Genomic DNA, 13,355 nt, shown 5'->3' on the forward strand with positions numbered 1-13,355 from the left:
TGTAATATAGTCTTAGCTCCATTACCTATATTTTGGAAGACTTAAGTTGGTTATCATCTTGGAATTTTAGTTTCTGCATTGGTAGAAAGGCAGATAACACAAGACTTTATCCAGCTTTCTTCTTAGAATTAAATGAGTTGTACTCATAAGTAGTTAATTAAACAATAAACACATTACAAAAATATTAAAAACAGCAAACATTTAAAATATATTTTGGTGTGGATTAATAAGATTGACCCCAATATTATGGCTTATACTAGAGGCCCAGTACATGAAATTTGTGCACGGATAAGGTCCCTATGCCTGGCTGGTGATCAGGGCTGATCTGTGGGGCAATCGGTGGGGTGATAGGGGGGCCACCGCTGGCCCACTTGTGGTCCCTGCCCCCTGCTGTTGCCACCAGTCACCTCCCTCTGCAGTAGGCAACCAGCAGGACGATCGGGGGGTTGGCTCCGGCACTGGCTCACTCGCTGGCCAGACCCGCCCCCTGATCACCCCGCTGCCGCTGGTTGCCTCCTTCTCAGGCCTGCGGGATGGGGACAGCTCCTGCATTGAGCATCTGCCCCCTGGTGGTCAGTGTGCATCATAGCAACTGGTTATTCCACCAGTTGTTCTGTGGTTTGGTCAATTTGCATATTAGGCTTTTATTATATAGGATATTTTATATCAGACATTTTACAATATAGGCTAAACATGTCATATACTATGGTAACAAGCCATTATAGTGACCCTCTACTGAAAAACATTGATTCATATAATTTTTAGCATTAGTCACTGGTTATAGAAAGGATACAACCCCTTTTATTTAAAGGCCCAGTGCACAAATTCGTGCACAGTAAAAGGGAATTAATAAGAGGAAATATTTTAATATTGCTATTTGCTCTTTCTCTATAATAGAAGTGTCAGAGATGAAAGAAAATTAGTAAAATGTATATGAAAATCTTCTTCCTGTCAGAGTCTGGGGCATGGTGGGGGGGTGCCAGCGCCTTGGTGGGGGGTGCAGCCTGAGGTCTCCTGGCTGGGTGCCGGGGCAGGGGGCGCAGCCTGAGATCCCCTGTCAAGCCCTGCCAGGTGGGGGTTGCAGCCTGAGGTCTCTCGTCAAGCCCTACTGGGCGGGAGGAGCAATCTTAGGTCCCCCGCCCCATCCTGGCGCCACACAGCCTCAGGTCCCTGCTGATCGCTCATTATGGCTCGTTATGGGAACCCCGCCTCCACTGTAGGTGCAGCCATCTTGTGATGGCATGACGGAGTGAGGGTCAGTTTGCATATTACCTCTTTATTATATAGGATAAGCAAAGTGACATATAAAAGAGTCTTTCTCCTGGTCAGCACTAAACAGTAATTAACTGACAAAGTTGGGGTTGGATATTAATCAGGTCTCCTGAATGACAGCTAAGTTTTCTTTTATATACTCTGTGTGCTTCATGTAAAGTTGTTTCTAAATGTTAGCATTTAAAAAATATTTCATTGTATTTAGAATATCTACATTGATTGTCTCTGATATTTTGAGATAGGCAAAGAAACATGATATGAATTGTGATGTTTCTTGGGTCAGTACCATTTGAGAAGGAACCAGTAAAATTTTAGGCCATTTGGAAAGTCACATGTTTACTTCATCTCTGAACTTATAGAAATCCAAAGTAGTATGTGGCAGGACATATCCATTTCCAAAAGCAATCATTTAAACAAGACATGAGCAAAAAGATTTGTCATTAAAATTTAGAGCATGCTAGTTGAGAAGAGAGAAATCCTCTCAGTACCCTCCAATGAGAAAGTTACTGTGTATCATCAGCATCACTTATGTCTATAAAAACAGGAAGATTTCCCATGTTAAGTAAAAAACCATTCACAAAAGGACAAATACTGCATGTCTACAGATATGAAATACCTAGAGTCATCAAATTCATAGAAACAGAAGGTAGAGTGATTGTAGTGGGAAGGTGGAGGAAGGGAGCAATGCATTATTGCTTAATGTGTATACTTTTAGTTATGCAAGATGAAAAACGGTCTGGAGACAGATGAAGGTGATGGTGGCACAATAGTGTGAATATACTTAATGCCACTGAATTGTACACCTAAAAATGGTTAAAATGGTACATTTTAAAAAATATGTTTCTGTTGATTTTAGAGAGAGAGAAAGGGAGAAGGATAGAGAGATAGAAACATTGATGAGAAAGAAACATTGATCATTTTACTCTTGCACACTCCCTAGTGGGGATCAAGCCAGCAAACCCAGGCATGTGCCCTGACTGGGAATTTAACAGGGTCCTCTTGGTTCATAGGTCTATGCTCAACAACTGGACCATACTGGCCAGGTGAAAATGGCACATTTTATGTTATGTATATTTTACCAGAATTTATAAAAAGTAACTTCTGATAAGTTACCTCCTTCTGACATGGCATAGCACATTTGTGTGTCCTTATTTATTCCTCGGGGAATAATGTTTCTGACAGAAAGCATGGTCTCTGGAATATATAATTGTGACTCTTTAGATAATAAACTTTTTCATTGTAAAAAAAACAAAACAAAAAAAAAAAAACTTTTTCACCTGGTAGTGGAAAAGCAGTAATCTTATTTTCTCCATAAATGAGTATCTTTTGTCTTTCCTTACTAAGATGGGAGTAATATCAAATTGAGTGTCTTCTAAAAGTTGTAGAATCATCCCCCCAAAAACCTTTATGGCTAAGAATCCATAAAGCAATGTACAATTATTATTTTTAATAAAGAATATTAAAGGATTGATGAAAAATTTTCTGATTTATATCTATTTCTTAGAGTTCATACATTCCATCATTTCACAAATATTTATTGGGACCTCATTATGTTCCAGATATCCCTCCAGCCTTTAAGAACACATTAATGAACACAACATAAATTATTTTCTTCTAGAGCTAACATTCTCCTAAATATGTCTATCTTCTGTCTTATCAAAAGAACCAATTAATTGATTTGTGAATAATTACATAGATTAGTTTCCTTTGATCTTTTATTTAAAGGTGTGAATTTAGCTGAAGCCTGTGATTGAACCAGCACCAGTAAAACTTTTAGTTACATATGTAGAGCTTGCATATCCTGATAGACACCACAGTTGAATACTAAAAAGTAACCCAGATGCAGAACTGTGTCTACATCCATTTCTATATCTACATCTATATCTATATCTAAGTATATAGATAGAGATTAGATATAGTTAAAGGTATAACTACAGGTATGGATAGAAATACCAATTATCTTGCCAGAAAGGATAATAAAACTAACAATCTATTTTATTCAATACTTAACTATTCCCCAGTATAAGGCATTACTGAAAGTACTGTGATGGTTTAGTTAAACAAAGACTACTGACCTCAGGAAATATAAAGTCTAGTAGGTGAGATAAGGCTAATAATATACTAAGTAAAGGGTAGGGACATAGTACAATGTAGTAAAGGCTATATAAATTCTAGAGTTAAGATGAGCCCAAGAAATAACTAATTCTGGTTCAAGGGACTGGGAAAGGCTTAATAATTGAGCAGGCTATTTATTGAGCTTCAAATATCCAAACACTTCAATCTTGTACTATTTTATTTGATCTGTAGCAGAAGGATCTAAAGTCCTTGAAAGAACTTAGCTCTAATTAAATATATCCAAATCCAGTTTCAGATTCTTTCTCTGGACCTTCATGTTGAAAGTGAATGTTCAATTGAAGGTAACTTTCAGTTCACCTTCTGAAACCAGTACAAAAAAAATGAGTTTTCTCTAATGATTAGTGACTTCCCTGCCTGCCTCTAAGACATTTAAAGGTTGCATACAATTAATAGTCCCACAGTTTTTGTTTTATTTTGCTTTTTTAAACAAATATGAGTAATCTTAAAAAAGTAGAATAATTTTAAGAAGTGTGTGGAGAAAGAAGAATACACAGCTACACCTGAAACAATAATTGTTCGTGTATTTTTCCCCCGTGTATTCTGAAGGGAGGGAGAGGAGTGCTCATCTTTGACCTTTCCTGAGTGGAGTGGTGACCAGCAAGCTCTGTGAGCCATTCACACACACAGGATCATCCAGCTAGTTGTCCTGGTTTCAGTTTCCTGTACAAATAAAAATGACACACACCTACCAAGTCATTACCACTTTCTATGACTTCCTCTTTGGAGGAGGTATCCCTTTTTAGGCTTATCTTGCCTGATGTTTTCACATGATTTGATGGAAATACAGCTTTTACTTTTTGTAATTACACAGAATTTTCCAATAAACAGTCTTTTGTTCAAATGCCTTACTTACATTTATCAGTTCTGTTGAAAGAAAGGAAAATGGAATGATTTCTACTGAGAGAAAAACCTGTATTATCTGCATAAATCATCTCTGTCTTGAATATAACAAATAAAATTGCCACACATTGTAGGTAGAAAAGTGTCACCTCTTTTCTGCCAAATCTCCAAAAATATATTTTAAAATTTCATACATCTACTTTGAAAAGTGAAAGCAACTCTAGCAGATCACTTGTAGATAAGACTGTCTTATTATTACTTTATAGTAGTGCTTCCAGTTGAATTATTGAAATTCATCAACATATATTGAATATTTACTGTGTGACTTTACTGATAACAAACAGAATATTGTACAGATGACCTTAAGAAGTATAAATAATTTAATTATAGAATGCGTTCATAATATCAGAATGCAGAGAAATAAGAGAAAACTTCAGATAAAATAGTTATAAAAATGTTTGTGGAGAAAGTGATTTGGGTCACACCTAGACATTTGACTAAAAGAACCAGAGATGAATGGAGTTGCTCTATATATGTGGGGACATTGAAAACCCAAACCTATAGATTGCAAGGTGGACTGTGCATAGAAGAATTCAGAGCAGAATTTTTAGGAAGAGGAGCGCAAAGCTAAAAATCCTGGGCTTTAATTTTTAGTGATGGGAATGTCTGGGAGAAAAAAGTATTTGAAGAAAATATATTATATAACTAGTGTTATAAGAGTGCACTTGATAGATTATGATGGTTTTTATAAATACTAGAGGCGCGATACACGAAATTCGTACAAGAGTAGGCTTTCCTTCCCCCGGCTGCCAGCACCGGCTTCCCTCTGGTACTTGGGACCTGGGCTTCCCTCCTGCCACTGGCAAGCACCTGGGACCCAGCTTTCCTTGCAGCCCTGGCTTCATCCAGAAGATACTCTGGTCTAATTAGCATATTATGCTTTTATTATTATAGACTAGAGGCCCAGTGCATGAAAATTTGTGCACTGCGGGGCGGGGGGGGGGGTCCCTTAGCCCGGCCTGCCCCCTCTCACAGTCCAGGAGCCCTCCTGAGGGAGGCAACTAGGCTATCATGGGAAGGTGCTTCCCCCAACACCCCACTGCTGCTGCCACTGCCGGCCACCACTGCTGCTGGCCCTCAGCCCTTGCTTCTTAGTGCTGGCCCCGCCCCCTGCCCACTGGTGTGTCGGGGGTGATCTGGGGCCAGGCCAGCTGTGGAAGGTTGAGGCACAGCAGGTCGCACCTGTCCAGCCTCTGTGGAGGCGTGGCACTGGGATCGGCCAGCGCCACTGCCTCTGTGGCTGCCTCTGCAGAAGAGGCAGCACTGGGACCAGGACCGCGCAGCCTCCTCTCCCACTGCCTCTGAGGAAGGGCCGTGCCACCAAGGCCTCTCCCAGGGCACCACCTCCTCCACTCCCGCTCCCGCACATTTCTAAGGTGTCTACTGTGGTGTCACCAACCAGGGACAGCTCACCAGGCAATGCACTCCTGGGGGGGTATTTAGCTGTGGTAGCATTGCATGTTTGGGGTTCCCCAGGTGTCCCTGATCTATGGAGCTGGCCATGGTGACTGGGAGTCCTGGGTGGGGAGAACCAATCCGGGGGGAGACATGGTGTGGTGAAGGCTGGGGCATACCCGTGGTGATGGGCTGGAATGTGGTGGCTGGGACTGGGGTCTGGAGACTGGACAGGGGCCAGAGATCTCACCTGGCTACTGAGGGATGTGGCCATCTGCTGGCCAGAGAGGTGAGGCCTGTGGTTCTCTGAGAGCATGTGCTGCTGGGGCTCATGGGGTTTGTTAGGTCCGTGCTGACAGGAGACAGGCCAAGAGATGTTGTGAGAGGTTTAGAAATTTTATTTTTAATACACACCAGTATGTCCATTTCAGCAAGCAAGAGTAGGGAGGGCGGGATATTTATCTCTGTGTGGGTTGGATGTAGGTGCAGGCGGTTGCAGAAAGCTGGGTCTAGCATTGCTTTTCTCCGCTGCTTAGCTTCTCTTGTGACACCTGAGGTGAAAATAGCAGGAAAACAGCAGAGAGGGCAGGAGCCTGAAGCGGAGACAATAGAAAAGTACTGAGCGCAGGGGAGAAACTGAGGGCAGGGAAAGGTACAGAGTATGCCTAACAGGGTTTGGCTGGCCTGGGACCCAATCTGCTGCTGGATCTGCTGCTGCTGCATGGCTGCGGGTAGCGTCAGCGTCCCTGAGGCTGTGGCTGCTGGAACTGGGCGTGTCCTGCCAGGCCTGCAGCCATGCCAGTGCTGCTTTTGTGTCGCTGCTGCTGCTGCTGTTGCTCCGTGGCATCTCTCTGTATTGTGGTTCATACTCGCCACGCTGGGGTTGCGCTCCGGGTTCATGAGTTCAAGGCCTAGCCCTGGGGGTTCAGGCCTCCTATTGCTGCTGCGGAGAGACAGCAGGTTGTGGCCTGCTGGCCACTTACTTGGCTGTGTTCAGATTCAGCAGGCTGGGCTAGAGCTGAAGGCCGGGCTGGCTGGCCACTTACTTGGAAGTGTGCTATTTAATGAGAGCTGCCATCAGCTGAGGGTTTGACTTGAGGATGTTGAGCATGTGCTGCTGCTGGGGGAGCTGGGAGACTTCAGGGTCTGCAGCAGGTCCTGCAGGGCACCTGGAGAGATGCTCTGAGGTGGCTGCACCTTGGGTCTGCACAGACATCACGGGTCTGGGCATGCCTCGCATTGGCTGTTGCTGGGGGATGGGTGCCGGCTGCCACCGCTGGAGGTCAGGGGGCAGAATAACAGGCCCACTGACCTGGTTGGGTCACATTCAGGCCCATGGTGGCCATCTGGCTCTCGGGTGTCACTGTGCCTCAGGGGCGTACTGTTGTTGGTGCTCACCCGTTACAGCTGCTGCTGCTGTGCCTCGTGTGTAATCTGACAGGTGCCTCCACTGCTGCAGGTGGGACTGGGCGGTGGGCAGTGGGACTGGCACCTGGTTAGTGGGCTTCCCAGTGCAAACTGTGGTGGGGGGCTGAGTTCTGGCCACGCTGGAGAAGCTGGCTAGTGACGTGCTCACAGGCGAGGTCTGGGGCAGAGTCGGGGGCTGTGGTGTCCAGGGTGTGCTGGGATACAGTCTGGGGGGCCGGGGTGGTGCTGAAGGAGGGGAAGGCAGACTCTGCTGAGGCAGGGTGTGGGTGTTGATGGTGGCATCTGCTGGTGCATGAGCTACATGTGCTACCAGCAGTGCTGTGTCTTCTGCTGGCGGAGCTTCTGCCTGATGTTGAGGTAGTAGGGAATGGGGCATGTGTTTTCTTGCCAGTGTTTGGCATGGTAGCAGCAAAGGGCCATGCACTGCTTGCACACTCCGCAACCTCCATTGGTCTTGCGCTGGCAGCCCTTGGTGTGCTGCACAACCCACCTCATCTTCTGTCAGGACGGCTGTGGGCAGTTGGCGTTGTGGCACTGGCGGGCATGCCTCAGGGACTGGATGCAGATGGGATGGCCTGGCGCTGCCACTCCTGGAGGCTCCTGAACTGCGGCTCACCCTGGCTGCCGCCCTCATCAGCCTCTTCATCCAGGCCCAGTCCCACCTTCACCATCTTGTGGGTGTGGCCCTTTGTGTTGTAGCAGTTGATGCAAAGGTCTTAGTCCTCGCACCCACCCCCCACCTCTCTGAGGTGGAGGCGCTGCCTCTGCTCAGGCTCTTAAGGTGGCGGTACAGCCTTCTCCTCTCTGGCTCCCCCGACAGGGCCGGTACCGCCTCCTCTGCTCCTGCTCCCCCTCCTCCTGGTGGTGGGGCCGCTCTGCCTCAGGTCCTAGGCTCTTGCAGCCACTGTGGCTTTGTTGGGATGGACATCAGGATGGACGTCTGGAAGACATCCACTCTAATTATTACCCTTTTATTAGTATAGATGTTTCTATGCAAGATTTTGTGCTTTATTTAGGTGTGAATTTAGTTGAAGTTAAACATGTATATTATAATTATATTTTCAATTATAATTATACTAGAGGCCCGATGCACAAAAATTCGTGCAAGAGTAGGCCTTCCTTCCCCCTGCTGCTGGCACCAGCTTCCCTCCGGCACCAGGGACCTGGGCTTCCCTCCTCTGGCCACTGGCAGGCACCTGGGACCCAGGATACTTTCCTCCTCTGGCTGCCGGCAGGCAGCCAGGACTCGGGCTGGCTTCCCTCCAGCTCCGACTTAGTCCGGAAGGATGTCCGGAATGATGTCCGGAAAACATCGGTCTAATTAACATATTACCCTTTTATTTTTATAGATTATAAACATGTTTATTGCTTATATTTTCAATCAACTAATACCTCTAGAATTTGGGAATACTGATTTGCTAGTTTAGATAATCTTAATGAAACTTGGAATAAAAATTTATAAAATTTTCTATCTGTCTGGATATTAGCACAGTGTTCCAAACATGATTACATGGATTTTATCTAGTATCAACATCATAATAGTGAACAACGTGGGAGGGATTATTAAATAGTCTAAATATATGAATTGATAAATTTGGTACAGGTGAAAGGTATATGCTTTTGGGTTGTTTTTGTTGTTGTTGTTGATATTCACACTTTTAAACCTATCAGGAAGATCTTAAGTATAATTCATGTTGAGAATCCTATGCGTTTTCTAATGTCAGAGTTTTGATCAAGTACATTTAGATGTAATGAACACAACTTATTCATAAAAATGTCTTTCCCTTCCATACTGATGGCTTTTAACACTCTAAAGAAATAAACCCTGAGATATGCTTTACAACACAGCATGAAATTTAAAAAATAATTTAAAATAACCATTGCCCTTGCTTATTTCATAAAGTAAGCCTGCAGAATGAAAAAGTTATTGATTTGTTTCTACCCTTCATGTATGTAACTATTCCAATGTCTTCAAGAGTTAGGAGTTTCCATCTTTCCCCTAACATTCCTAAGTAAGAAAAATCCTGTAGATATATAAGAATTTGCAGTGTGCATTAAAAAGGAGGACAATTCTTGGATGAATTAAAAAGTAAAACATAAAGCCAGGGAAGTCATGTTATCAGCATTCTGTATCTCTAATACTTAAGCAGAAATATATATATACATATACATATATCTATATATGTATATGTATATATAATATTTATTTATATATATTTATTTACATATTATCTAGATAGTATATATAATATTTATGTATTATATCTTCTTTATTTATATATTATTTATTTGTATATAATATATAAATATATATTTTTAACCAAAAATATTATATGTAAAACAATGTTTAGGTGTCAACACAGAATATAAATTTAATTTTTTTCTTTTAAAACTCTTAGACAGAAAACACTCTATTATTCAGTTGTAAGAGTGAATGTTTCCATCAAGTAAGAGAACATTTAACAGAATGGACAGTTAAGGTGACTTTGAGGTTCCATTGTACTAAAAGGATATTTTAATAGGTTCTCAAAGTTAGGACTGTAGCTTTTGTTTTTTCATACCTATGCCATGCCTAGCAGTAAATGACTGTAGAACATTTTTAGATGGATGGAAAGTAGAGTTATTATGCGTATAGACCTAACTTTAAAAGAGACATCAAGGGCACTAGCAAACACATATACTTTCCCACAAAATAAAATCTGGGGAACAAGATTTTCAGAGAAAGAGTATGTTGCTAGAACATTTTTTGCATGTTTTCATGAATAATACTTAGGATGTAGGAAGTCAAATAGTAAATTTTTTATTTCTCTCACTTTTTACAAGACAATCAATAAAACAGAAGATTTAGTAGATGCCCTAAGAAAAGACAACCTTGTGAAAAAATTTCCTAAAAGATTCTTCTGACTTAATTTAGGTGGAGAAATTTTTGAAAAAATGCTTTCATATCAATATATGAAATATAATCGCCTTATTTCTGGTCATCTAAGACAATTACAGAATTGTTTTAAACCTGGAAAGGATGTGGGTGAGAAGTAGCCACTACTCTAATTAAATACAAATTTTACACAGTGGTTTAAGCCATAATCCAACTACCATAAAATGATTTGAAATGCTATTAAGTCAAGATTAGAAGGGCGTTAAGGAAAATAAGCAATATTCTTTTACACTAAGACACAACAAACACACCATTTATTTCTTGAAATTGCATTCTTTTCTCAACTGACCTTCTTCTCAATGCACAGTATGCAGATTAAGCCACAGACTAGGCTTTACTCTTTGACTCATTCCCAAATAATTTTAAATGACTTTAAGATTTTTTTTACCTTACCCATTCCTAGCACCACTGATTTATATGAGATGTTGACCATCTAAGGCACAGATGTCACTAAAACAACAGATTTTCCTTTTGCTTGCGTTCTCTTCCAGTTTACAACACAGCAAATGTCTAATCTCTCTAAAATTTATCATGCAATGTCTGAAAAATGTATTTTGAGTCTTTTTCCCTTAGTTAAAGTTAAGAGTCTTCTTCACCTCCATCTTAATTCTAATTACTCTTCAGCATAAAATCTCTAATCCAGGAGCATTAGTTTCCATATTCTCCCATATTCTCTTGTTTTAATTCTCTTTACTTTTAAACTTTTAATTTATTCTTGTCAACAAGTACAAATATGTTATGTACTGTTCAAATTATAAGATATTCTTCTCATCTATATTTACCCTCATAGATAAATCTTTCCACTTAAAATTTTTAATTGGACTCAGATACACATGATCACTATTCTCTGGTTGTTTAATGTATGAAATCTGGTCCCCAAGATAACATTTATATACTTTAAATACATAAAACATAGGTCTTATATTTCTCTTGTCATCATTTGCATACCTACAACACTGTAGGATATATGCTCATGTCTGTGGTATACCTACCGGTTTATTGACTTAAATATGAGGTGTTTCTAAACCTAGGTAAGAGTATGAAATTCAGAGCAAACATAACTTTTCTGTTAGAGCCACTAAAATGAAGTGAAGCACGAGATTTAGAGCTAAGACAAGATGCTGAACATTTCCTGGATTTTCAGGTGTATTTATTTCTGTGATTTCAGAAAGAGTTACTTTATAGATCTGTCTTCTAAGTTTAGAAATGGCAGGTCATAGTTTTAAAAAACACAGCTCTAAGGAGTCTTAGAAATCAAATCAGTGCAAGTATAACATGGGATTTGGAATTCTCAGATTAAAAAAAAAGATTGTGTACATAATAATTTAAAGAACTATGTCAACAAATACTTGTTAAATATGAAAAACAAAAATTTGACAAACAAAAGCTTTGAAGAAAATCACATTTATTACACAGAATATGTGTAGTACTTCGAATTAATTAAGAACATATTAAATAATTTAATGGAAATTGGGAAAAGAAATATAGCAATATTTAATAAAAAGAAAAATATATACATTATTATAGAGAAATAATTAAATTGTGAAAATAAGTCATGAAAAGAATAAAATATATTTGTGGTGATATGGGAAATATGCCTCCATTTATTTACTGATTTATATACTTTTAGGAAATGTGGGTTTTTTCCATTTAATTAAATTTGTTGGTGTGGCCGAAACCGGTTTGGCTCAGTGGATAGAGCGTCGGCCTGCAGACCGAAAGGTCTCAGGTTCGATTCCGGTCAAGGGCATGTACCTGGGTTGCGGGCACATCCCCAGTGGGAGATGTGCAGGAGGCAGCTGATCGATGTTTCTCTCTCATCGATGTTTCTAACTCTCTATCTCTCTCCCTTCCTCTCTGTAAAAAATCAATAAAATATATTTAAAAAAAAAAAAAAAAATTTGTTGGTGTGACATTGGTTAATAAAATTATATAGGTTTCAAGTGTATAATTCTGTGATGCATCATTTGTATATTGCATTTTATGCTCACCACCCAAAATCAAATTTTCTTTGGTCACCATATAACTGACCCCCTTTATCCTTTACTACTCTCCTTTACTCTGGTAACCACCCTACTGTTGTCTGTGTCCATTTATTTAAAAAATACATATATGAGCATGCATATGTGTGTATGTTTGTTTGTGTGCACGCATGTGTGCACATGTACCTGCATGCACACAGAACCTTTCTGAGAAGACACATAAGAACTATTGTCCCTGGTTTACACTGGCAATTAGAACTGGATGACTGCAGAACAACAATTACCTTTCATATATACATATATATATATATATATATATATATATATATATATATATATATATACACACACACACACACACACACACACGCACACTAGAGGCTTGGTGCAAAAAATTTGTGCACTCGGGGGGGGGGGTCCCTCAACCTGGCCTGCGCCCTCTCACAATCTGTGAGCCCTTGGGGGATGTCTGACTGATGGCTTAGGCCCACTGCCTTGGGGAGCAGGCCTAAGCCGACAGTTGGACATTCTTTGCACTGCCATGGAGGCAAGAGAGGCTCCCCCCACTGCCACTGCACTCACCAGCCATCAGCCTGGCTTTTGGCTGAGCAGCGCTCCCCCTGTGGGAGCACACTGACCACCAGGAAGCAGTTCCTGCTTTGTGTGGGATCAGGCCAAAACTGGCTCTATGACATCCCCCAAGAGGTCCCAGATTGTGAGAGGGTGCAGGCCAGGCTGAGGGACCCCACTAGGGCATGATAGAGACTGGGGAGGGACACAGGAGGTTGGCCAGCTGGGAAGGGACTGTGGGAGGGCTCCAAGGCATGTCTGGTTCATCTCGCTCAGTCCCGATCAGCTGGACCCCAGCAGCAAGCTAACCTACTGGTTGAAGTGTCTGCCCCCTGGTGGTCATTGCACGTCATAGCGACTGGCCGACCCCTGGTCAGTGCACATCATAGTGGAGCGGTTGAGCGGCCTTAGCATATCATTAGCATATTACATGTTGATTGGTTGAATGGAAGACTAGATGATGGAACACAGCATATTAGGCTTTTATTATATAGGATATATACTTGTACCATATAAATATATTGTTTTTGTAAGTATAAACTGTTCAGATTATGTATTGATAAATTATGTATCTCTATTTAAATTATGTATTACCAGAGGCCTGGTGCAAGGAATTCGTGCACTGGGGGGGGCGTGTCCCTCAGCCCAGCCTGCACCCTCTCTAATCTGGGACCCCTTGAGGGATGTCCTACTGCCTGGGATCGGGCCTAAATGGGCAGTCGGACATCCCTCTCACA

At 41.5% G+C, this 13,355-nt stretch overlaps 1 pseudogene; it reads right to left on the reverse strand.

Moving 5' to 3' along the window:
* Positions 1-6,440: 6,440 nt before the first annotated feature.
* On the reverse strand, positions 6,441-10,463 carry LOC106697541 (annotated as a pseudogene).
* Positions 10,464-13,355: the final 2,892 nt, after the last annotated feature.

Source organism: Myotis lucifugus, unplaced genomic scaffold (genome assembly GCF_000147115.1).
Source record: "Myotis lucifugus unplaced genomic scaffold, Myoluc2.0 scaffold_81, whole genome shotgun sequence".
In the NCBI taxonomy this organism is placed as follows: Eukaryota; Metazoa; Chordata; class Mammalia; order Chiroptera; family Vespertilionidae; genus Myotis; species Myotis lucifugus.